This window comes from Sapajus apella, unplaced genomic scaffold (assembly GCF_009761245.1).
Source record: "Sapajus apella isolate SASKATOON/1434 unplaced genomic scaffold, GSC_monkey_1.0 scaffold5, whole genome shotgun sequence".
In the NCBI taxonomy this organism is placed as follows: Eukaryota; Metazoa; Chordata; class Mammalia; order Primates; family Cebidae; genus Sapajus; species Sapajus apella.
This window is the reverse complement of record NW_022436945.1, coordinates 40,576,523-40,601,275: the sequence shown is the minus strand read 5'-3', so window position 1 is coordinate 40,601,275 and position 24,753 is coordinate 40,576,523.

The window sequence follows — 24,753 nt, the reverse complement described above, 5'->3', positions numbered from 1 at the left end:
CCTTCCTTCCTTCCTTCCTTCCTCTTCCCTTCCTTCTCCTCTCTCTCTCTCTCTCTCTCTCTCTATGTCTGTCTGTCTGTCTTACTCTGTCACCCATCCTGGAGTGCAGTGATATGATCATGGCTGACTGCAGCTTTGAACTCCCAGGCTCAAGCCATCCTTCCGCCTTAGCTCCCAACCTCATCCCGAGTAGCTGGGACTATAGGCATGCAACAGCATGTCTGACCTTTTGTTTTTTGTTTTGTTTTTCACTTTTGTAGAGTTGGGGGGTGGTCTCACTATGTTGCCGAGGCTGGTTTTGAACTCCTGGGCTCAAGCAATCCTTCCACCTTGGCCTCCCGAAGTGTTAGGATTACAGGCATAAGCCACTGCACCTGCCTGAATATTCTTCTCTTGACAGTTACAATATTACAGTATTCCTTCCCTACTGAATCTCATCCTTTTGAGTTTTCAGCCCAGAGTCCTAACCTTGTTATATTAGCCTGGTTAGTATTCCCTCTTTCCAGCCATGGCTCCCATTGCAGGCCTGGCTGCACTTCATTAGCAAGCTGTTTTCACCACTCCCCAGGCATTAATAAAGATAGTAAACGAGCCCCAGCCCCTTGCACCCTTGCAGACGCCTCCCTGCTGGGTACCTGCTATTTGTTGTGTTGCCCTGCTTATCTTCACACAGCCAATTGTGACGGTAACAGATTTTTCTAGGGGATGTCTGATGAAGCAGAGGCATAGTAATGCCAAAGTCTAGGAAAACTTACTTTGCTGGTAGAATCTGTGTCCGGGATAGGCCTTGTGAAAACAGATGTCTCAGACAACGTTTCTTGGCGCCACAGACGCCACTGCCCTCGGCCTCCCTTTAGCGGCCTCCCACCTAGTGCCAATTTGAGCCCTCATAGGAACTTGCTGTTTCTATTCTCTAGTCTTCTTGATTATCATCTTTATGGTTCCTAAAGTGTCAGTCAACTACTTATTATTTAAAAATCAGTAGAAACTAATGAGAACAAACCTCTCTTCTTCCTTCCTTTTAGTGTATGTATTCCTTTTAGCAATGCTCATCTATTTAATTCTGTTCAACACATAACGTTTCTTGAAGGCTGCTACCATGTGTCAGACATAGTTTGGATACAGATGTCCAAGGATGATGAGGTGCTTCTGCTGCTAGTGGATGTGTAATCTTCTAGCAGACCAGTCCCCTTTCAGGTGGCAACTATCGTGTCAACTTCGGATAAAATTTAAATACAAAACCAAAAAACAACAATTTGGAGAAACTGGAATGGCACTGTCTGAATGTTTGTGTTCCCCCACCCCATCAATTCATATGTTGAAATCTAATCACCAACGCGATGTTATTAGGGGATGGGGCCTTTGGAGGCTCTCCCTGTGAATGAGATTGGAGTCCTTGTAACCGAGATCCCAGAGAGCTGCCTTGTCTCTTCCACAGTGTGAGGGCAGCAAGAAAGTGCCATCTGTGAACCAGGGAGTGGGCCCACACCTGATGCGGAACTGCTGATGCCTTGATCTTCTTGGACTTCCGGAACTCCAGAACTGTGAGGAATAAACTTCTGTTGCTTATAAGCTACCCAGCTTACGTCATTTTGTTACAGCAGCCAGAGAGGCTAAGACAGAGAGTGAATAAAAGCAGAAAGATTCTAGAAAGGAATTGGCCATGGAAGAAAGAAGAGACACTGGTTTTCCCCCCCTATTTTTATGGCTTTTAGACTTGCGTATCATGAGGGTAGGGTGGGTAAAGTCCTATAAAAATTCACTCATGAGTGAGAGGGAGATCATAGAAAGGAGAGAATCAAAAAAGAGAGAGAACCCAAATTTTGTGTATAAACTCTGGTCAAATCTGTCTAACCCTTGAACAATGTGTGTGTCAGGCAGATTGCAGTCAGACAAGGTATAAATGAATGAACTGAACTGAGATTTGAGTTGCTGCCCCCAAAAGACAGAGATTGTACTTTGAAACCAGCTAAATAAATTTCTTGCTAAATAAAATCAAATAAACACTCTTTGGAGGAATATAACATAATCCAGAGTCACCCCAACATGACATTCATAATGTCCAGGATATGGTCCAACAGAATTACTATGAAGAAACATAGTATAATAATAATATGTATAATATTATGTATAATATAATAATAAAGTATAATATAATAATAAATATAATAATAATATTATTTTACATAGTAAAATAATAATATGAAGAAACAGAAAAGTGTGACCCCTGCTCAAAAGGGAAGGACAATTAATGGAAACTGACCCCAAAGACACTAAAAGATAATGAAGCGTGTCAAGTAAATTATTAGAATGCAATACAAACTATACTGTAAGCTGAGTCCTAAAGTTATATCCTCAGCACAGAAGTGGTATACGGGACAGAAAAATCTGCATCTCCATGTTGAATATCTGAGAGAGAAAATACTGCATTGTACATCATTTCCAGTTTTGACTTTTTAAGTGAAGTGAGAAGTTAAAAACTGTTACAAAGCAACCTGAAACAGTTCAATCCTTATATTTACCTTTTTCACACCTAATCCAACAGCATTTTGGGGGTGATTTATTGAGCCTATCAAAAGCATTCAGCCTAGTTTTCATAGAAATATTCTTTTCTCACCAAGCACAATGGCTCACGCCTGTAATCCCAGAACTTTGGGAGGCTGAGACAGGTGGATCTCCTGAGGTCAGGAGTTCGAGATCAGCCTGGCCAACATGGTGAAACCCCGTCTCTACTAAAAAAAAAAAAACTACCCAAGCATGGTGGTGTGTGCCTGTAATCCCAGCTACTAGGGGGTCTGAGGCAGGAGGATCCCTTGAACCTGGGAGGTGAAGGTTGCAGTGAGTCAAGATCATGCCACTGCACTCCAGCCTGGGCAACAGAGTGAGACTCCATCTCGAAAAAAAAGAAAATGAAATATTGTTTTTTGTCTGATATAGCATATTATTATAAAGTATTTATATATAAATTGAATTACATGACAATGACAAGTACAGGGACAATGAACTCTTGGTAAATACACAGCTTCGGCTTGTGGGGGCAGAAGTGTTAGAACCACGAGAGAGCTACCAAGCTTCTCACATGCTCAGTATGTGGCGAGCATTAGTTAATATGTTTACAGTGAATGGAGAGCCTTAGTCAATAGAGTTAAGAGCCAATGTCCTAATTTTGTATGGCTGTTGCATAGCCCAAAATACATCTGCAATATTATCTAATCCAGAACAATTATCCTAACCTTATAAATTAACTTCCAGGTATAAATATGGAAATATAAAAAGAAAAGAATGTTAGAGTAGTCGTTCTAACAGAACACCATCAAGAACTGGTCATTTTAGGTCATCTCTGTGCTCACCATCTTCCTCCTTCAAAGACATCTCATCAACTGTACTTCTGCTAAAGGCTGCTAATTTCCTACTCTCAGAAAATAACACTGGCTAGTCTAGGCAACATGGTGAAACCCTGTCACTAAAAAAAAAAAAAAAAAAAAAAAAAAGCTGAGTGTGGTGGTGCACACCTGTGGTCCCAGCTGCTTGGGAGGCTGAACTGGAAGAATCCCTTGAGCCCTTGAGGATGAGGCTGCAGTGAGCCGTGATCACTCTACTGCACTCCAGCCTGGGTGACAAAGTGAGATCCTGTCAAAAAAAAAAAAAAAAAAAAAGAGAGAGATTGAAAAGGAAAATAGCAACTGGGTTGCTACTATAAGATGAGTTTGGGAGATTCAGTAAACATCAGATGGCCTGAGTTAAGTGTTTCCTAAAATCCAATTTGAAGAAGTCATTTACATTTAGTCAAAACATTTTATTTAAAAATTGGATTGGAAATCACATGTCACCAGCCTTCTACAGCTACCTAGATTAAGTAGGTTGGTTAAAAAAAAAAAATATTAGGTACATATTTTTTTGGGGCCTAGTCTAGAAGTCAGAGACACCTATTGCTTAGGATGGGAAGTGCAGAAAGAAAAAAACGCTATCATTTTCAGACTGATAGTCCTAAGAAATGGGAATAAGGGAAATAAGGCAACATTTATAGCAAAAATACATTTCAAAAGATGATTATAAGAATTATTTATTTACATGTAAGATATTTGGCTGACTAGGTTGAACTGATTTGAGTAATCAAGTGAAAAATGAATAAGCACTAATGAAGAATTAGTGGACTTTTTCTAAAAGGACAAAGCTTTTAAATTACCCACATAGATTTGGTCTTTTGATATAATACTGTGTTCTTCTGAGCTTGGCTACTGTAGTAATTTGCATTGTAGATTCAAATAACGATTCATGAGCACTTTCACTCTTCTAATTTCTGAGTTGTGTCATCAACAAATATTTATTGAGCACCTACTAAGTGCCACATGCTGAATAAAGTACTGATCATATGTTTATCTTTATAAAGATTATTGTTTGAGACATAATACTTTTGTAACCATTAGATCATTTAAAGAAAAATCAAGAGTTTCACAGTAGTCTTGGAGTGCCTCAAACTTCCAGAGTAAATATGCTTTTTGATCACATATGAGGACTAATTCTTACCTATACATAAACAGGACTTCCAGTTATAATAGAATTGCTTTGTCAGAATCCATTTCCCAGCTGTCATTTCATGCAGAGGGCATAACAAACATCTTGACTTTGGCTGTTTATTTGAGAATAGGTGGGACCAAGTCATATGCATCTTCTCATAACTATGAAAATATCATTTTAAAATATAGGTCAGTATTCTTACAGCATTACATTATGCAGTATTTGGGCTGTTGTTTTTGCATTAATATCTGTTTAAAGTCCCCAGTATGTTAACAACCATTGGTCCACATCTTACTTATCAACATTGAACACACATGACATGACCATTCCTTCCTTCCTGAAAGATTCTCTTTTTTTTCCAGGGGACAGGGTCTCGCTCTGTCACTCAGGCTAGAGTGCAGGGGTGTGATCTCAGCACCCTGCAACCTCCACCTCCTGTGTTTAAGCATTTCTCCCTCGTAGCTGGGACTACAGGTGTATGTCACCATGCCCAGCTAATTTTTGTCGTTTTTAGGAGAGACAGGGTTTTGTCATGTTGGCCAGGCTGGTGTCAAACCCCTGACCTCAGGAGGCCACCTGCCTTGGCCTCCCAAAGTGCTGGGAAGAAGGGTTCTCATTTTTTATTTTTGGTCATCATACACTCTCTTGGGTTTTTTGCTTAACGGTATTTTTGAGGTACATACCTCACTCAATATCATACAATTCACATATTTTGAGTGTCCAATTCAGTGCCTTTCGTAACTTTGCCAAGTGGTGTAACCATCAACATAAATCACTTTAGAATAGTTTCATCCTTTTAATAAGAACCCTCAGGCCCAACTGCCATTAACTCTCAGCCCCACCTCTCTTGGTTTTCCTCCTGCCTCCCTGGCCACTCTCTGTCCTTCGCAGGCTCATTCTCCTCTATTGAGTCCTTAGCTATTTAACATTCTCAGGGTACCACTTGGGCCCTCTCCTCTTCTCTCTCTCTACTCTCCCCTTGGCAGACCTCATCATGACATCAGCTTCAATTACCACCTAGATGCAGGCAGCTCTTCATGTTGTTCCAGATCTGTATATCCAAAATGTCTACAGACACTTCCATTGTAGATATGGAAACATCCCAAATCCAAACTCATGGCTTCCATTATGGTTCTCATTCTCAGTCTTAGTAAGTAGAACAATTATCGATTCAATCTGCAGAGCCAAAAATCTTGGAGTCAACTTGATAAGACCTCCTCCCCTGCCATCCCCATATTTAATCCATCACCAGTATCTTCACTGTTTTATATCCTCAATGTCTCTTCTATGTATCTCCTTATCCACATCACCACTGCCATTAACATGGTCCAGGGTCCCATTATCTCTCACCTGGAATACGTAAGAATAGCCTCTAATTTGTGTCCTCATCTTCCTCTTCCCCCTCTAATCAGTTCTCCATATTGTAACCAAAGCGAAATTAAAAACAGAAAGCAAATCTATCTATTGGCTTTCCCTTCTTCCTAGATTAACATAAATGTATTAACACAATTCATCCCGCACCACTATCCCTGCCTTTTGTCCTACAGCCCCTTTTGAATTTTTTTAGAAGTACAAACATTTCTTCCCACCACAGGGACATTGCACATTTGCTGTCTCTGCTTAAACCTCTTTCCTTACTCACTTCCATTCTCCCGGTGAAACTGCTACCAATCCTTCTGATCTCAGCTCAGTCCTCACTTCCTCATGGAAACCTCCCGTACCCACCCTCAGCATAGCCAAGTCATCTGATATGTTTTTTAGTGGTCTATCCTTTTCCTTTTTAAAATAAAAATTATTTATTTATTGTTTAGAGATGGAGTCTCGCTCTGTCACCCAGGCAGGGGTACAGTGGTGCAATCTCGGCTCACTGCAGCCTCAACCTCCTGGGCTCAAGTGATCCTCCTACCTCAACCCCCACAAATAGCTTGGACTACAGGTGCTCACCACCATGTCTGGCTAATTTTTTAGAGATGGAGTTTTACCATGTTGCCCAGGTTGGTCCTGAACTCCTGAGCTCAGGCGATCTGCCCTCCTCAGCCTCCCAAAGTGCTGGGATTACAGACGGTGGCACCACCACTCCAGGCCTCCTTTTCCTTTATACAACCTACTACATTTTGTAACTGTACACTTATTTCTGGCTGTTAGAGTGTATTTGTATTTTCTACTAAACCATAAGCTTCATGAAGGCAACAACCTTGTCATCTAAGAAGAGCTAACACAGTCTACAGGAGGTACCCCCCAAAAAAGTGTCAAATGAACAGATCAATAAATAAAATGAATCAAACCAGTAAAACCAAGCAGAATACAATGGTGAAGACCTGGAAATTGCTTACATTGTATAGCTTTATTCCCTCGGTTCTCTAAAAGAGCTTCTTTTTTACAAATAATGTGTTTTTACCCAGAAAGAAAAGCTCAGTTTAAATTCAGGAGCTATTTCTTGACTCAGGTATATCAGACAGTCAAGCTCTTATGACTTTTCTGAGAATATATCTTCAACTCTGGTATGTCTTTATTTCTGAAATGATATCACCTCTCCCACCCCTTGGAAATGAAATTAAGAGGTAGTCTTAACTCTTAATTTCAGTGGTGCACTGGTTAACATTCATTCTGCAACTGACTCTCAAGGATCAGTAGCCTTTGCCCATTTCTGTGGTGTGAATACTCTGACTGTAGTCAATTGCAAGCCACCAACTTGCTATTTCTCAAAACAATGCTGGGAAGAGATATGAACTGCTATTAAGGGCTATGCCATTCAGCTCCACCACACCACTAGATCTGAGGAACATTCACCTCCAAGTTTTTATTTTCTTTTCTTACCTAAAATTTGGGTTGCCCTCGCCTCTGTCTACTTTTCTGCAACCTCATGGTTCTTTTTCTATTTTTAAAAACTTCCAATACTGTAGTCAAGATTGCTATTTGGAATATAGAGACTTTGGGAGAAGTTTCATTTCCATTCCCTAGGATAAATGACCTTTCTGTCCTGAACTCTAATCTGCCACAAGAATCAGGCAGAGGGCTTCAACCTGTGTTTGCAGCTTCACCAAGATCTGCATCACACAATAAATTCCATCTCAAAAAGAAACATATGTTCAGGAATCTGATCCTGAGTAAACGTTATTCACAACGACTGTTTACCAACAGTTTCACATGCCTTTGTGAATACTTCATAAACAGTTTTCAAGGCAGTGTTTATGCAAAGGATTAGTCAAAGGGCAAAAGTCTGTAGGGAGCGAACTCACCAAAGCACATGTCTCTCCAAGCATTAAATTATCAACAAAATTAAACCTTGGCTCTACCCTAGAGCCTAGCTTCCCAGCCAACGTTGGACACCCACGTGTGTTGCCAAAGATAAAGTCAACAACAAAAGCACACATGTCACATCTCCTGCAGAAGCTTGACCACTGCCACTCGGGCGTGGCAACCCAAGCCTGCAGGAAATCCTCACAGCAAACACACCACAGAGTCCATCTCTTGTTATGTGGCTGATGGCAGGGCACAGAACGTTGCTCCTGAAAGCAATGGTTGCAAAGCTAGCAAGGGCCCCAACTGTTTGTTAAATGCCTAATGATTAACAGAAGCCTCTGCCTCCGCCTTTGTGCTGCCACTCAGGGAAGTCTGTTTAGTAAACAGTCAACCACCAATATCTCGAATAGGTTGAACAGATGGCTCTAGAGTTCAAGCCAACTGTGTTTCCCTCAATTTCACACAGCTTTGGGTAATGAAGGCCATAAAATTGGAGAAAAGTAGAAACACAAACACTCCATTCTCACCTCTCCCATGATAAGGGCTCCAATCTCTGGATGATAAAATCAGAGAAAGCTGTGAGATTAGAGGGAGAGGAGAGCCTCTGTGGAGTGGATTTGAATTCATAAGAAATCGTCTGTTTGTGATTGAAGGTCAAGGAGAAGGAAATGAAATCTCCATAAACTTTTCTGCGTACAGCACCTGCAGGAACGAATACAGTGAAAGAGAGTAGCATGAAGCTCAACCAATGACTTGAAATCTGTAAGCAGAAACCCCTGATTCTAAAGTAGAAAAACCTTATGATAAAGTTGTAAACGGAACATTTGACCCATCTACCACAGAGCTTTTCTATCACACCCTGACTCCAAGTGCAATAAGCAAAAAAAACATGTTAAAGGCTGAGCTATGAATACCACAAGTTCAACATGATTATGCATATTACTACTTAGGTTGGGCACCTAATCCTAGCACTTTGGGAGGCCAAGTGACCTGGGAGGCCAAGGCAGGAGGATCACTTGAAGCCACAGTTCGAGACTAAACTGGGCAACATAGCAAGACCTCCCTTATACAACAATATTAAAAATTAGCCAGGCCTGTCCCTGTTTACCTGTTACTCTCTCTTTGCATTTGTAAAATGGGTACATAAAGCCTAACTTCGTATATTTCACAGAGATATTGCTGAAATAAAAGAGACATGTCTTCCAGGCAGGAGGGCATTGTAAATTCATGTTTTAAAGCCCTAATTTACTCCAAGTAAATGCTATATAGCAAGCTTTAAATGAGAAAAATAAAACAGACACAGCCCTCATTCCCTGAGATAAATTTCTGCATAAATCAGAAGCACAAAGCAGGAGGTATGAAAAATTTATCTGAAAAATACATACAGGCCTAATAATCACCTGTAAAATATATCTGAAAAATATGCATGGAACTAATACAAATCTCAGTACATAGAGAAGAGGGAAAGGGCAGGTGTGACAGAATAGACATTATCCACATCACCAAAGGACAGACACCCTGGGTTTCCACTAGACAGCAGAGTTCTGGAGTAAGAATCCAACTAGCCTAATTTAGACATCCATGGAGCACAGGAAGGAATTATATCAGAGAGAAAAACAAAACTAAACAAAATCCTTTTGCTTAAGATGAACCTATATATCAAAATTCTAAAACCCAGGAGGAAAATTAAATCTGAGGAAGTTAGTCAATAATATAAAAATTAGGAAATCAATTTACTCCTGGAAATAACTAATCTGTTAAAATTAAGATGAAATATTACTATTTATTATTATTAATTATTATTATTTCACAGGTACCTATTACTCAAATTGGCCAACTTAAAAGTGACTGTGTCAGTATGTTTAAGGACCTCCAACAAATGAAGAAAGGATTAGCATCTGTAAAAAAGAGTAAGAGGTCATGAGACACAAAGGAAGAAATAATAATAATAAGAAGTAGAATAGGGTTGGCACGGTGGCTCGAGCCTGTAATCCCAGCACGTTGGGAGGCCAGGGTGGGCAGATTCTTGAGGTCAGAAGTTTGAGACCAGCCTGACCAACATGGTGAAACCCTGTGTCTACTAAAAAATACAAAAATTAGCCAGACGTGGTGATGGGTGCCTGTAATACCGGCTACTCGGGAGGCTGAGGTGGGAGAATCACTTGAAGCTGGGAGGTGGAGGTTGCAGTGAACTGAGATTACACCACTGCACTCCAGCCTGGGTGACAAAGTGAGACCCTATCTCAAAAAAAAAAAAAAAAAAAAAAAAAAAAAAGATATAGAACAGATGATTTAAAAGAAATCCATTAAAAATCCCAGAAATGACTTCCAGTTTCAGTTCTGACATATAACGAGCTTGGAAGCCATCGTTTCTGTCCTAAAGCCAGCAAGAGCTAAACAAACTGAAAATCAGCAACTTTTCCTAAATCCCTCAGAGAACTAGAGAGACAAGTGAATTCAGGGACCAGATTAGCTGGAGTGGGAGATGTGGGATTTATAAACTGGTAAAAACACTTATATGGTAATTTTACTGAATTTCTGAAGACTGAGTGTGGACTAGCAAGAGAGTGAGAGTATCTTGGGGCCCAGTCTTAGGAGGCCCCTACAATTTCATAAGTTTTACCTCCAGGAACCCTACCAGGTTCTCAAGGTCATGATCTGAGATATTCCTTTGTAGATCTGACAAGGGAAGGGGGAGATGAATCCTTTGGAAATACTTCTAGACCTTTTCCACACAAAGGCCTCCTTTCTAGGGGAAAGACTTTACCAGAGCCACACCATGTCTCAGAGGGGAGGGGCGGGGGTGGGACAGGATGGAGAAGAGGGCATTTCTCCCATTCCAGCCTACTCTATCCCTCTTGTTTCATCTAAGAGGGGAAGAAGAGGGAGGGTGATGAGAAATACCTGTGAAGATCTCAGCCCAGGGACAGAGGCCCACAAAAGATTGAGATTTATTTATTTATTTCCGAGACAAGGTCTCACTCTAGCACCCTAGCTGGAGCACAGTGGTATGATTTCAGCTCACTGCAACCTCCACCTCCTGGGCTAAAATGATCCTCCTGCCTCAGCCTCCCAAGTAGCTGGGACTACAGGTGCATGGCACCATACCCAGCTAAAGGACTGAAATGTTATCATAAGATTATAGAACTCTTCCCCTCTCCCTCACCCTCCCACCACTTCCACAGGGCTCCAAAGTAATAACAGTGGCTTACAGCTAAAAGAGCTGCAAGATGCACTCTCTCTGAGAAGTACTAAGGAAAGCCATAAGTAAAGAGGGAAGATAAAAACAAGACGTCCATTCAGAAACCCAACTATAAAGACGGTAATTATAAAGACCACAGATGGATAAATTTATAATGAAGGGAAGAAAACAGCCTAAAAAGGCTGAGAATACCCAAACTCAGAACGCCTCTCCCTCTACAGGGGATCACAGTTCCTCATCAGAAACAGAACAAGGCCTGATGGAGAAAGACTGTGTTCCATTAGCAGAAGCTGGCTTTAAAAAGTGGATGATAAGAAACTTCTGGGAATTAAAAGAACTAGTTCTAACCCAATGCAAAGAAACCAAGAACTTTGAAAAAAGGTTTGAAGAAATGTTAACAATAACACACAATTTAGAAAGGAATATAAGTGAATTAATGGAGCTGAAAAATACAACACGAGAACTTCGCGAACTATGCACAAGTTTTAACAGCCGAATTGATCAAGCAGAAGAAAAGATATCAGAGGTCGAAGACCAACTTCATGAAATAAAACAAAAAGACAAAATTAGAGAAAAAAGGATAAAAAAGAACGAGCAAAGTCTCCAAGAAATATGGGACTATGTGAAAAGACCTAATCTACGTTTGATAGGTGTACCTGAATGTGACGAAGAGAATCAATCCAAGCTGGAAAATACGCTTCAGGATATTATTCAGGAAAACTTTCCCAACCTAGCAAGGCAGGACAATATTCAACTCCAGGAAATACAGAGAACACCACAAAAATATTCCTCAAGAAGACCAACCTCAAGGCACATAATCGCCAGATTCACCAGGGTTGAAATGAAAGAGAAAATACTGAGGGCAGCCAGAGAGAAAGGTCAGGTTACCCATAAAGGGAAGCCCATCAGACTCACAGCAGATCTCTCAGTAGAAACCCTACAAGCTAGAAGAGAGTGGGGGCCAACATTCAACATCCTTAAAGAAAAGAACTTTCAACCCAGAATTTTACATCCAGCCAAACTAAGCTTCATAAGCGAAGGAAAAATAAAATCTTTTGTGAACAAGCAAGCACTCAGAGATTTCATCACCACCAGGCCTGCTTTACAAGAGCTTCTGAAAGAACCACTACAAATAGAAAGGAACAACCAGTATCAGCCTTTCTAAAAAATACCAAAAAATAAAGAACATTAACATAATTAAGAAATTGCATCAACTAATGGGCAAAACAGCCAGCTAACATTAAATGACAGTATCAAACACACATATATTGTTATTAATTCTAAATTTAAATTGACTAAATCCCCCGATCCAAAGACACAGACAGGCAAAAAAAGCCAAGACCCATTGGTATGCTACATCCAGATCCATCTCACATGCAAGGATACATAAAGACTCAAAACAAAGGGATGGTGAAAAATTTACCAACCAAATGGAGAGCTAAAATAAATAAATAGAAAGCAGGAGTTGCAATTTTTGCTGATAAAATAGATTTCAAAGCAACAAAGATCAAAAGAAGCAAAGAAGGATATTACATAAAGATAAAAGGATCAATGTAACAAGAAGAGCTAAAGATCCTAAACATATATGCACCCAATACAGAAATACCCAGATATATAAGACTTACAAAGAGACTTGGACCCCCCACACAATAATAGCGGGAGACTTCAACATCAATATTAGATAGAGCAATGAGACAGAATGTTAACATCGATATCCAGGACTTGAACTCAGATCTGGAACAAGTAGACTTAATTAACATTCATAGAACTCTCCACTTTAAATACACAAAATATACACTCTTATCAGTACTACATCACACGTATTTACAGTTTTAAATGAAATATTGGTTGGCTGCTTGTTAATTATTTTCTTCCCTCATTTTTTTTTTATGTCTCTATTATTAAACACAATTACAGGCATACCCAGTTTTAGACTGCATTCTAGCCCGGGCAATAAAGCAACACCCCTGTTCTCTCTCCCTCTTCCTCTTTCTTCCTTTCCTTTATTCTTTTTCTTTTTTTTTTTTTTTTTATTTTTTTTCTTTCTTTCTCTAAAAAAAAAAAAAAAAAACAAGAATACTGACATAATTGGAAACCTCTGGCTTCTATAGTTACAGAAAACATTAAGCAGAGCCCAATTCTTAGACAGATTAATATAAAATGTCCCACTAAAGACTTATTTATCTCAGTTTCTGTTACCTGATACCATGTGTATTTTTCAACAAACAGTTGCAAGACACGCTAAAAAAGCAGGAAAAACACAGGCTGAAGAGGTAAAAGCAAGCCTCAGAGCCAGACTTGAATATGATACAGCTATTGGGATGATCCGACAGAGAATTTAAATTAACCATGATGAACATGTTAAAGGCTTTAATGGAAAAAGTTAAAAACATGCAAGAGCATATGAGTGATATAAGTAGAGAGGTGTAAATGCTAAGAAGGAATTAAAAGGAAAGGGTAGAAATCAAAAGCACTGTGACAGAAATGAAGAGTGCCTCTATTGGGCTTATGAGTAGGTTGGGCAAGGACAAGGAAAGAATTGGTAAACTTGAAGATATGTTAAAAGAAACCTCCCAAACTGAAGTTCAAAGAGAAAGAAAGAGTGGGAGTGGAGCAGAATATTCACATACTGCGGGACAACATAAAAGAGTATAACATACGTAGAACTGGAATACCAGAAAGAGAAGAGAAAAGAGAAGAAGAAATGTTCGAATAATGAAGAACTTTCCAAAATTAATGGTGGATCCCAAAGCACAGATCTAAGAAGCTTAGAGAACACTAAGCAGGAGAACTTTCAAAACATTAACACCTAAGCATAGCATATTCAACCTACAAGAAACCAAAACCAAACATAAATCTTGAAAGATGCCAGAGGAGAAGAATCATGTTACATATATAGGAACAAAGATAGAAATTATAGAAGGCCTCTTTTCAGAGGCTGTTATGAACTGAACTGCATCCCCTCAAAATGCATAGGTTGAAGTCCTAACCCCAATGGGACTGTATTTGGAGATGGGGCCTTTAAAAAGATGATTAAGGTTAAGTGAGGTCATACAGGTAGTGTCCTAATGCCATAGGACTGTTGTCTTCATGGGTAAAAGAGGACACACCAAGGACTCATGCACAAGAGGAAGTCCCCCCGTGAGTTCACAGTGAAAAGGCAGCCATCTTCAAGCCAAGGGGAGAGGCCTCTGAGAGATCAACCCTGCTGACAGCTCTTTTGGACTTTACAGCCTCCAGAACTGAAAAAAAAAAAAAAAAAAAAAAAAAAGTTGCCATTGTTTAAGCCACCCAGTCTGGCTTTGTTTTTTTTTTTTTTTTTTTTTTTTTTATGGCAGCCCTGGCAGACTAATAGAGAAGCCACACAAGCAAGAAGAGAATGGAGTGAAACGTTTAAAGTCTGGAAAGAAAACCTCACCAACCTAGAATTCTATATCCACAGAAATTATCTTTCAAAAATGATAAAATAAAGACTTTCTCAGACAAACAAAAAATGATATTTGTTGCCAGCAGATTTGCCTTGCAAGAAATAAAGTTCTTCAAGAAGCAAAATTATACAAGCCAGAAATTTATATCTACATAAAGAAGGGAAGAATGGCAGAGAAGGAATTAATGAAGAGAAATAAAACCTTTTATCTTGCATATATTTAATTGATTTAAAAAATTATTTGTTGAAAATAGTAGTAACCATGTACAGACGTTCCTTGATTTACACTAAGTTTACATCCCGTTAAACCCATTGTAAGGAAAATATTATGGTGAAATGCATTTAATACACCTAACCTACAGAACATCATAGTTTAGCCTAGCCTACATTAAATGTGCTCAGAATGCTAACATTAGCCTACAGTTGGGCAAAATCATCTCACACAAAGCTTATTTTATAATAAAGCATTAAATATCTAATGTAAAATATGGAATATTGTGCTAAAAGTGAAAAACAGAACAGTTCTGCTGGGCGCGGTGGCTCACGCCTGTAATCCCAGCACTTTGGGAGGCCGAGGCAGGTGGATCACGAGGTCAAGAGATCGAGACCATCCTGGTCAACATGGTGAAACCCCGTCTCTACTAAAAATACAAAACATTAGCTGGGCATGGTGGCGCGTGCCTGTAATCCCAGCTACTCAGGAGGTTGAGGCAGGAGAATTGCCTGAACCCAGGAGGCGGAGGTTGCGGTGAGCCGAGATCGCGCCATTGCACTCCAGCCTGGGTAACAAGAGCGAAACTCCGTCTCAAAAAAAAAAAAAAAAAGAAAGAAAAAGAAAAACAGAATAGTTGTAAAGGTATTCAAAGCATAGTTTCTACTGAATGCATATCTTTCACACTATAGTAAGTAGAAAAATCGTAAGTTGAAGCACTGTACACTGCTGACTATCTGTTTGAGGTGAGTATAGCATATGGATAAGTGAAATAAATAACAGCCATGTCATAAGTGATGAGAGGGAGGAATTGGGAATGCCCTATTATAATGTTCCTGCACTACCTGTGAGGCAGTATACTGCTATTGGAAGGTAGACTTAAGACTAGTTAAAACATTGTATTGCAAACTCTAGGGCAACCACTAAAAAAACACTTTAAAAAAAAGTACAAGCAATGTGGTAAAAGAGGAGATATCATGGAATTATAAAATACTTGATTAAAACTAGAGAAGGCAGATCAAAGGAAAATAAAAGAAACAGAGCAAATGCAACAGATAGAAAACAGGTACATGGTACATATTAACCTGATTATATCAATAATCACTTTAAATATGAATGATTTAAATAGCCAATGAAAATATAGAGATTTTCAGTGTGGAATAAAAAAATACAAAAAACACAAGACCCAACAATATGTTGTCTATAAGAAATACCAAAAACAGAGAGGTTTTTGAATGTTCTCAACACAAAGAAATGTATATACATGAGATATATATCATTTACTATTTGATGTACTGATACATGTATATATTGTATAGTGATCACATCAGGGCAGTTAAGTGTACTGTCTGCGCTGATGTGACCATCATACAATATATACATGTATCAGTATGACAAATAGTGCCACATAAATATGTACAATTACAATATCTCAATAAAAGTATTTTTTAAATTGTTAGTTAAAAAAAGAAATAAGCCGGACACGGTGGCTCATGCCTTTAATCCCAGCACTTTGGGAGGCTGAGGTGGGCAGATCACCTGAGGTCAGGAATTCAAGACCAGCCTGGCCAGCATGGTGAAACCTGGTCTCTACTAAAAATTTAAAAATTAGCCAGACGCAGTGGCGTGCACCTCTAATCCCAGCTACTCTGGAGACTAAGGTTGGTGAATGGCTTGAACCCGGGAGGCAAAAGTGGCAGTGGGTCGAGATTGCTCCACTCCACTCCAGCCTGGGTGACAGAGCAAGACTCCACCAAAAAGAAAGAAAGAAAGAGAGAGAGAGAGAGAGAGAAGAAAGAAAGAGAGAAAGTACAGAAATAAAAAATGCAAAGAAAAAACTCAGTAGATGGAATAAACTCTAGCCTATTGAGTCAAGAAGGTATTAGGAATTTTGAAGGTAAAACTCAAGAACAGGCCGGGCGTGGTGGCTCACGCCTGTAATCCTAGCACTTTGGGAGGCCGAGGTGGGCGAATCACCTGAGGTCAAGAGTTCAAGACCAGCCTGACCATCATGGTGAAACCCCATCTTTAAAAAAAAACAAAAAAAACCCTCAAGAACAGCATGCAATGCTAAGATTTTTTAGAAGATTCAAAGTGCAGTTGAAAACATATTTCCAGTAAGAGTTTCAGAAGAGGAGGATAGAGGAAATTTGAAGGCATAAAATCCAAAAAGTAATGGCTAAGAATTTCCAGGGCTGACAAAGGATATGAGACCTAAGAAACACCAAGGGCATAGCAGGATAAATGAAAATAAATCCACCCACTGAAGAGAAACCACAGCATAAAAAGTGGTAGTTTAAAAAACAATCAGACAGATTACCCTTCTCATTAGCTGTGATAGATAACAGGAAGTAAGGGAATAGCAGCTTCAAAATGGGAGGGATTGTATCTGTAAATCAGAATTCAGCTCAGCTACAAGTAATAGAAAAACCCCAAATAGCAGTGACTTAAACAACAAATTTTTCTTTCGTATCAAAATCTAGAATATTATAATAGAAAAGCTAACTGATATGTTAGCTTTTTTCTATGCTCCTTAAGGATCTAGGTCTCTTCTGTCTTTCAGATCCATGGTCTCCAGGATGTCCTATGTCACACAGCCCAAGAAAGTGCTTCAGGCTTCACACCCATGTTCCCAACCACAGGATGGAGGAACAGATAAAGAAGCAGCGAAGGACACACTTTGTCCATTGAGGAGGGTCCAGGCAGCATCACAATTCCTTGATGGGGATAGCATTGAATCTGTAAATTACTTTGGGCAGAATGGCCATTTTCACCATATTGATTCTTCCTATCCATGAGCATTAAGTGTTTCCCCATTGTGTCCATCTACATTCATTGGCTAAATAGTGACTTGGCCATGCCCAGAGAGGATGGAAAGTGTAGTCTTCATTTTGGACAGCCACATGCCCAGTTAAAAATTCTATTTCAATGGAGCAAACAGACAATAGATACTGAGGGGAAAGTGCCAATCTCTGCTATACTAAGTATGGAAAAGGTCTGAGGTTTTTTAAAAACCATTTTCATTCCAAGAATCATAACTACAGCAAAACAGCAAAGCTAAGCAAAAAAAGTAAGTGAGATCTGGTTAGATTTGGGCAACTATGGATAACGAGTGTCTGTAATAGTGTTGCTCCCTCATTCATAGAGCAGGGGGTTCTGGATGGATTAACCTGGGGGTTCATAGGTGGATTTTAGGAGCTCTGTCAACATTTACAGTTATATGCAGACCCTTGCAGTTTCCCTGCAATTTCCTGACAGATGGTCCAGAGTTTTTGATAAGCTGTCAGAGGGAACTATAACATCCAGAGGAATTAAAATTAACTTTTAAAAAGGTGAAACCTTAAGAATTCTACGTAAGTGTTTACGGGCTTTTGAATATGGAGAGCAAACTTGTCCAACCACGTCCTGTAATATATAAGCTGCTCATAATTAAACGGGGTTGCTGGTGTTGATAATGGGAAGATTTTCTCATTAGGAAAAATCTTCTAAACCTTCTCCATAGGCTTCTTATTTGCACCACTCATCCAGTACAGAAACTCCTCTATTATTAGTTACTTTTAAACAACTTGCCTTACAAGTAAATTACTTTCCCTTTTAAGACAGAATTTTGTTTCTTAGACATCTTTGTATATGATACCACGCGCAACTTCCAGCCCATAGTAGGCATCCTACTGACAGCTAGACGTTCATTCATTATTCCCTAGCAACTACCTACATAGCTTGGTCCTGTTCATTTCATGAGCCCTGGAGGAGAGTCCAATAGATGGTAAAAAGCTATTGTTGTTCTTTCAATGTTTAACTTTGTTTGCTGCTTCCTAATCTTTCCCTGAAATTAGGCTGCATAGGTATGGTGTCTTCCTCTTCATAGAAATGATAATGAGCTTGAGCTTGGATATGTTAATTACCCAATTTTGGATAAGGACCTCACAGGATAGGTTGACGGAAGCCAAATTTCTTAATTCCCTCTTCTGGTCTTATCCACTTAACCACACACCTTTTGCAGAGGGTGAAGGACGGCCTATCACTCCTGCTGTCTAGATCTCACACCCAGTACCTCCATCCAACATCCAAACAATCTTTCCCAAGACCTCCTCTGTCATTGTCTTAGGCTGAGGAATAAGAGGAAGAGGCTTTGATCAACAACATGCAACCGCAGAGAACCTTAAGATCCTCAAGGCCTCAACCAGCATCCTTACAGCAATTACCTAGAGTACACATCAACTTTTTTTTTTAATAATAGTTGCTAATGTTTATTAAGCTGATTATTGTTGCTTTAAAAGTGTAGTAATATGTGTCCTGAATGTAATCCTTCATGTGACCCAAAGGGTTGTTGCTGTTATTTTTTTCCCCATTTTACAGATGAGGAAACTAAAGCACAGAAATGTAAAATAGCTTGTTCACTGTCACACAATTAGTAAGTGAAGGAAACAGATTTCAAATTCAGGCAGACTGACTTCAGAGCCTGAGTTCTCAACCACTGACTCTCAGCATCCCCAGTGCAGACACCAACAAGCCAAGCATTCTGACTACCTGTGTAAGATTTTCAGTATGGCTGGGCGTGGTGGCTCACGCCTGTAATCCAAACACTTTGGAGGCCAACGCGGGCGGATCACCTGAGGTCGGGAGTTCAAGACCAGCCTGACCAACATGGTGAAACCCTGTCTTAAAAACAAAAAAATAAATAAAAAATAATAATAATAATGAAAGATTTTCAGTATGGTGCAGTGGTTAAAAGCCCATGCTCTGGAGATACGTAGAGCCATGTTTTAATTTCAGGTCCACCAGTACTGATGTAGGTAAGTTATTTAAACTTGATTCAGTGAATCATTTAAATCCTCTGAGCCACCTCTCATCTGCAGAGTATCCATCCTTGTACCTCTTTTGCAGGATTGCTGTATGGTTTAAGTGGAAATTGCTTAATGTAACACCTGGCACAATGCACATACTCAGTACGTGCACACACACACACACACACACACTAGCCAGACACAGTGATGTAAATGGAAGAGCTGAAACTCCATCTAGATTATCTGACTCCTTTCCCATCACATTTTGCTATTAAAGAAAATATGGCTAGAGATACAGTTTGCTGAATCAGACCTAACTAGGGCTGGGCACAGTGGCACATGCCCATAATCCCTACTCTGAAGGTTGAGCCATGGAGGATTTCTTGAGCTTAAGAGTTTGAGACCAGCCTGGGCAACGTAGTGAAATTCTATCTCATCGAATATGTTTTAGAAAAAGAAAAAGAAAGAAAGAAAGTAAAAAGATCTAACTAGTGGTAGGAGAAAGACAGGGAGCAGGAAAAAGCTGGATTCTAGATCAAACTTTGGCATATAGGACTTTCTTATAATACCCTCACGTGGTGCACAAGAATGGGCTGAGCTGTAAGTTGTTTTCTAAATACAGCCATTGTGCAAGTCTAATTTTGAAATGGCTCAAAATGTTTCATGAAGGAGTCTGAATGCAGAGGGATGAAAATGACCCACAAAGGTGACTTCCTGCTTCACACAAAGGACAGAACGAGGGAAAACTTAAACTATGTAGCCACAAACTGGAAAGGAGAGGAGATCTGTCAGCAATAATGACTGTTGTCTGGTTCATTAGGAAGACAAAGCTCAACCCCAGAAAAAGAATGTTTAGGAGCAGAAAATTAAATGAAGCTTTGCTCATTAGATCTCATTAATGACTCTTAAAACAAAGGCAAGAAGACTCAGGCGTCACTGGTAATATTGCCTAGTAATAAACATATTGATTATCAAATGCATAGTAATTGAACAAGGAGTATCTCCGATGAGACCCTGGGGTTTCAAATATTTTTGAAAGAAGGTGTTAAAAATTTGCAAGAAGTAACAGAGTACAATAAATACAAGATCACTTCAGAGGTCTTTGTTCATCATTTCAGGAAAAGAAAACAAGCCTGGTAGTGGAAAATTACATTAGGTGCTTTTAAATTGCCATTTTCAGTCCTTTCTTAGAACCTAGAAAGGTTCATGCACTCATTCAGTAGGCTTGAATAGTTAAAGGATCACTGCAAAACAGTGTGGAGTAATTAATATGGCAGAAACTCATCAAGTTGTCTCCAGAAGGTCAAATGAGTGATGCACGGAATACAATTAGGAGGTCAAACTGTCCTGTCAACTTTTCCATCATTAGCTGTTTATAGGGGTCAATACCTTTCAAGGATATGAGCCCAAGAGTAAAATTTTTAAGCAGCTGAAAGAATTGTTGAACCTTTTTTGCATTTTCTTTAATCATCTAAGGCAACCACATTTTAAGAGCCCTTAAAAATATTAAGAATATATAATAGCATGTTTAAACCAATAGTCATGAATAGATTAAGGTTCATTTTTTTAAGGTTCATTTTTCAGTCAGTAATAAGTGACACAAACAATATACTAGCTCAATTGAAACCTTCAGTTCCATTCTGGCCAAATTAAAGTGCAACAGCAAAATTAAGCACGAATTTCTGACCTCTGTCGTCCCAAATCATGTCAGATGTTTGGAAAAAACTGTTACTTTCACAACAAAGCAATCTGTGAGATGAGATGAGAGGATGGAAGAGAACTGAACCATCTGATACTTTGTTATGATAATCTAAGTTCAGAATATTTTTAAATTAAATTAAGCGTATATTAATTGTTCAAGCAGAATTTTTTAAAGTAAAATAAACCCTAAAGTGTATATATGGGTATGTGTATGTCTAGATATAGGACCAAGCATAGCTAGAGAGAACTGGCTTACATGGATAAGTTTTTGGAGGAGAGTGGAAAGAAAAAGTAAGATTGTCACACTGCATTTATCTGCTAAAAACGCTCAAAGACCAACCATGTCCATTCACATATTCCTCTTTAAGGCCAGATTGTCTATTATAAATATATATGCGTTTATGTATCTACATATGTAAGCTTATATACATACATACTACTTATTGAATACCAACTATGTGTTAGATATCATGGTAAGCATTTTTTTTCAGTCAGTATATTTTTTATTTTATCTTTTAAGTTCTGGGGTACATGTGCAGAACATGCAGGTTTATTACATAGGTATATACATGCCATGGTGATTTACTGCACCCATCAACCTGTCATCTACATTAGGTATTTCTCCTAACGCTATCCCTCCCCTAGCCCTCTACCCCTGGCAGGCCCCAGTTTGTGATCTTCCCCTCCCTGTGTCCATATGTTCTCATTGTTTAACTCCCACTTATGAGTGAGAACATGCGGTGTTTGGTTTTCTGTTCCTGTGTCAGTTTGCTGAGAAGGATGGTTTCCAGTTTCATCTATGTCCCTGTAAAGGACATGAACTCATCCTTTTTTATGACTGCATAATATTCCATGGTGTATATGTGCTACATTTTCTTTATCCAGTCTATCATTCATAGGCAACTGGATTGGTTCCAAGTCTTTGCTATTGTGAACAGTGCTGCAATAAACATTCATGTACCTGCGTCTTTACAGTGGAATAATTTATAATTTTGGGGGTATATACTCAGTAATGGGATTGCTGGGTCAAATGTTATTTCTGGTTCTAGATCCTTGAAAAATCGCCACACTGTCTTCCACAATGGCTGAATTAATTTATACTCCCACCAACAGTGTACAGAGTTCATATTTCTCTACAGCCTCTCCAGCATCTGTTGTTTCTTGGCTTCTTAATGATTGCCATTCTAACTGGAATGAGACGGTATCTCATTGTGGTTTTCATTTGCATTTCTCTAATGACCAGTGATAATGAGCTTTTATTCATATGTTTTTTGGCTGCATAAATGTCCTCTTTTAAGAAGCGTCTGTTCATTTCCATTGCCCACTTTTTGATGGGGTTGTTTTTTTCTTGTAAATTTGTTTAAGTTCCTTGTAGATTCTGCATATTAGCCTTTTGTCAGATGGATAGATTGCAAAAATTTTCTCCCGTTTTGTACGATGCCTGTTCACTCTGATGATAATTTCTTTTGCTGTGCAGAAGCTCTTTAGTTTAATTAGGTCCCATTTGTCGATTTTGACTTTTGTTGCCATTGCTTTTGGTGTTCAGTCATGAAGTCCTTGGTCATGCCTATGTCCTGAATGGTATTGCCTAGGTTTTCTTCTAGGGTTTTAATGGTTTTAGGTCTTATGTTTAAGTCTTAATCCATCTGGAGTTAATTTTTGTGTAAGGCATAAAGAAGGGGTCCAGTTTCAGTTTTCTGCATATGGCTAGCCAGTTTTCCTAACACCATTTATTAAATAGGGAATCCTTTCCCCATTGCTTGTTTTTGTCAGGTTTGTCAAAGATCAGATGGTTGTAGATGTGTGGCATTATTTCTGAGCCCTCTGTTCTGTTCCATTTGTCTATATATCTGTTTTGGTACCAGTACCATGCTGTTTTGGTTACTGTAGACTTGCAGTATAGTTTGAAGTCAGGTAGCATGATACTTCCAGCTTTGTTCTTTTTGCTTAGGATTGTCTTGGCTATATGGGCTCTTTTTTGGTTCCATTTAAAATTTAAAGTGTTTTTTTCTAATTCTGTGAAGAAAGCCAATGGTAGCTTGATGAGGATAGCATTGAATCTATAAATTACTTTGGGCACTATGGCCATTTTCATGATATTGATTCTTTTTATCTGTGAGGATGAAATGTTTTTCCATTTGTTGTAGCCTCTCTTATTTTCTTGAGCAGTGGTTTGTAGTTCTCCTTGAAGAGGTCCTTATTATCACCTGTAAGTTGTATTCCTAGGTGTTTTATTCTCTTTGTAGCAATTGTGAATGGGAGTTCACTCACGATTTGGCTATTTGTCTATTGTTGGTGTACAGGAATGCTTGTGATTTTTGCACATTGATTTTGTAGCCTGAGACTTTGCTGAAGTTGCTTATCAAATTAAGGAGATTTTGTGCTTAGACGATGGGGTTTTCTAAATATACAATCATGTCATCTGTAAACAGAGACAATTTGACTTCCTCTTCTATTTGAACATCCTTTATTTCTTTCTCTTGGCTGATTACCCTGGCCAGAACTTCCAATACTATGTTAAATAGGCATTGTGAGAGAGGGCATTATTGTCTTGTGCTAGTTTTCAAAGGGAATGCTTCCAGCTTTTGCACATTCAGTATATTGGCTGTGGGTTTCTCATTAATAGCTCTTATTATTTTGAGATACATTCCGTTAATACCTAGTTTATTGAGAATTTTAGCAGGATGGGGTGTTGAATTTTATCAAAGGCTTTTTCTGCTGTCTATTGAGATAATCGTGTGTTTTTTGTCATTGGTTCTGTTTGTGTGACAGATTGCGTTCATTGATTTGCATATGTTGAACCAGCCTTGCATCCCAGGGATGAAGCTGACTTGATCGTGTTGGATAAGCTTTTTAATTTGCTGCTGGATTTGGTTTGCCAGTATTTTATTGAGAATTTTCACATCGATGTTTCTCAGGGATATTGGCCTGAAATTTTCTTTTTTTGTTGTGTCTCTGCCAGGTTTTGGTATCACGATGATGCTGGCCTCATAAAATGAGTTAGGGAGGAGCCCCTCTTTTTCTGTTGTTTGGAATGGTTTCAGAAAATATGGTACCAACTCCTCTTTGTAACTCTGGTAGAACTAGGCTGTGAATCTGTCTGTTCCGAGGTTTTTTGGTTTTTTTGTTGTTGTTTTTATTGTTGTTGGTAGGCTATTAATTCCTGCCTCAATTTCAGAAATTGTTATTGGGCTATTCAGGGTTTAGTCTTGAGAGGGTGTATGTGTCCAGGAATTTATTCATTCATTCTAGATTTTCTAGTTTATTTGAGTAGAGGTGTTTTCAGCACTCTCTCACGGTAGTTTGCATTTCTGCGGGATCAGTGGTGATCTCCCCTTTATCATTCTTTATTGTGTCTATTTGATTTTTCTCTCTTTTCTTCTTCTTTGACCTGGCTAGCAGTCTATCTATTTTGTTAATCTTTTCAAAAAAAAAAAAAAAAACAAAAAAAACAGCTCCTAGATTGATTTTTTTGAAGAGTTTTTGTGTCTCTGTCTCCTTCAGTTCTGCTCTGATCTTAGTTATTTCTTTTCTGCTAGCTTTTCAATTTGTTTGCTCTTGCTCCTCTAGCTCTTTTAGCTGTGATTTTAGGGTGCCAGTTTTAGAACTTTTCTGCTTTCTCCTGTGGGCATTTAGTGCTATACGTTTCCCTCTAAACACTGTG